Genomic DNA, 2,853 nt, shown 5'->3' on the forward strand with positions numbered 1-2,853 from the left:
CCAAAGATTTTAGTGTTCCTTCAGAACCAGATTTTAGCTGCAGGGACTCATGTTTAGCTTTGCAAGCCAGCCTTCAACTGCGGGAAACAGCTAAATGGTACCAATTTATCTCAGCTGCCCCCACTTGATTTCAGCAGTAATAATGAGCTGACAGCCGCTCTAACGATTTGCTTGGAAGTTTGCACGTTAAAAATTCTTGCGACATTTGTTGAATATACAATTACAGGCAGGATTTGACTGCATTAAAGAGTGGATATGGGATCTAAATTTGCTGAGGATCTTTGCAGCGTGCCGGTAGATGGCAGAGGTGAAACCTTCCCCGAGAGGAGCGTCTGCTAGCGATTGCTCCTAACATCCCTTTTTTCTCGCTGTTTGAAGGTTATGTTTAAGAGCACGTTGCAATACTGCAACTGTGCTGCAGCTACGTATTATTTCTGAAGTAAGCAAAATGCGAGACTCTTCGTCTCATACCTAGTCAGTGAACTGAATGTCTCCAAACTGATCCAAAAGAACTCAAAATGTGAGGAGAAAACAGACTTGCAGTGCGCGCAGTGACAGGGAGAAGCCGCTGAGGCGGCACGCCGCGGCCCAGAGCGTTACCCTCCCTCCCTTCACACGCAGGAGCCGCTACCAGTAAATAACCTCAATAGCTGGAATTCAGGGTAACGGCGTCCTGAACTGCCTCATCTTCTCCGCCCGTTGTATTTCTGGTGCGGTGACGCCGCTTCGCCTTGGGGAGGGACCGAGGACACAGCGGCAATAAATTACAGCCCGGCACAAGGGATGCCATTACGGCAGCGCGGCGGCACAGGAAAAGTGCGTGCTTTGATTCACTGGCAGCAGCCGAAGAAGATGAAATGTCGGCTCTGCCGGCACTAGCGGGTTCTCGCAGCAGATCCTCCAGGAATGCAAGTTTATGCGGCCACCAAGTGTGAAATATTGATGGCATTATTAATTATTATCATTAATTATTAATTATGATTAACTGCTCTTTTCCTTACACGTACAATAGCTCAGCTAGTGTTTGGCGTTAGTTTTTGCAGCGTTCGTACCTACGCCCGCGTTTCCACCAGTCGAGGGCTTTCCTCCCCAAAGGATCAAAGCTCAAACCCGCCGAAGCGGTACTTCCCAAACCGGCTTTGTTTGAACCGGAAAATGACACCAGCCTTGCAGCCTCGTTTTCCAGTATCGCCGTCTGATCGGCTCTCGCAATTAAACACCGCTGGGCTAACGGCGTCCAGGCGGGGAGCTCCCGGGCAGCACCGCGCGCCAGAGGAGCTGCGACAGCGATGCCTGGGAAAACGGTGCTTTTTCTCCTGCTGCCAAATTTTAACTGTTGCCGGGGGGGAGTCGATAGAACCCTCCCAGGATGAGAAGCAGAATCCCCCCCGTGCCAGCGTAGCTCTTTTCGGAGCAGGGCTGCACCCTGCCTGCGATCTGAGCTGCGGAGCAGCTATCCCATCTGCTGAAGAGCTGTCCCTGTCCGCCGCGGCCGTTCGTCTGTCCCCGTCCGCCGCGGCCGTTCGTCTGTCCGCAAGCGCCTCTCCTGCCTGGCGGCTTCAGTCCCACCGCAGTCCCCAGCTGCTGGGCTGGGTCGCTTCACCTTCCAGCGCGGAGCTGGTTTGGGGCGTGGAGGAAGGGGTTGTTACGCGTAGCTGGCGGGTTCGTAAGGCCCTCGGGGGGAGAGGAGCCTTCGGAGTAAGAGAAAATTATTGTTCCTGGTTTCACACTCAGCTGAGTTTCCATTCCATGCATTCCTCGTTACTCACTCCCTCTTAATCACTGCAGATGTTGACATCAGATACAGACTCACAAAGCGGAGGCTATTGAGAACATGACTTATGCTTGAAGAAATTCCACCCAGAATATTTCAAGTTTCTGATTTTCGACTATATTTGGTGCTGGAGCGAGGAGAAGCCTTTCCTGCATCTCCAGGCTCAGCGGAGAGGGACCACCCCGGGGAGCTCGGGCTGAGGCCGGTGCGCTGAGAACACGCTCGGCAGCAAAGTCACCAACTTTGTGTTTCTCTCAGGAGTTTTGCTAACAGGAAATTGCAGTGTCGAGTTTTCAGCTGGCAACACTAACCGCATCCAGCATTCCCAGACTCTGAAATCCCTCTTCTCTCTGGAAATGCGATCTGAAAGCCTTATCGACCAACTCCAGCGTACCCCGGCAGTGCCTGCGCAGCCCCTGCTCTCCCTGGAGCCTGTTCTCTCGCACCCACTCGGGCGATGGTGCCGTGGTTCACCCACGGGGCATGAGCTGTTTTTCCCGTTACAGATATTTCAGGTGTTTAGTGCTTACTGAAAAAAACCCCAAAACCCTGGAAGACACCAAGCATATGAAAATTTTGTCTTCCAGGAGGATGAAACCTTCAGGCTGAAAACAGCATTGCATGTGACGGACGGTGTAAGAGCAGGGATCGATGCAGGGCTTCATAAAAGGACAGGAAAAATTCTCCTGATGCCCCAAATACCTTCCCAGACCTCTCCAAGCTAGGAGAAATTAAGCTCTGAAATGTTCTTTCCATCCCACAGAAATTTCCATCGTATTAAAAATGTTCCTTTTTCTATGCCTAGATGAACTGAGACCTCCCGGAGCTTCCCTGAACACCAGAGAGGACACCTGAGGGTGCTCAGGCACCCTCCACGCTTGGGAGAGCCCGGTTCGGACCCCACAGCGCCTGGACCGGGGACCCCTCTGGGCCTGGGTCGGGGACCCCTCCGAGGCAGCTGCCCCTCATGCCAGGGGACACAGAGGTGTCTCGGCACGGTTTGCCAGCGTCTCGTCCTTCTCGGGGCTCGCAGGGTGCGTCTCTCCGCAGAAGTGGGGTTTGCTCCCGGAGCCGTGTGT

The sequence above is a fragment of the Phaethon lepturus genome, unplaced genomic scaffold (assembly GCF_000687285.1).
Source record: "Phaethon lepturus isolate BGI_N335 unplaced genomic scaffold, ASM68728v1 scaffold28260, whole genome shotgun sequence".
NCBI classification, from domain to species: Eukaryota; Metazoa; Chordata; class Aves; order Phaethontiformes; family Phaethontidae; genus Phaethon; species Phaethon lepturus.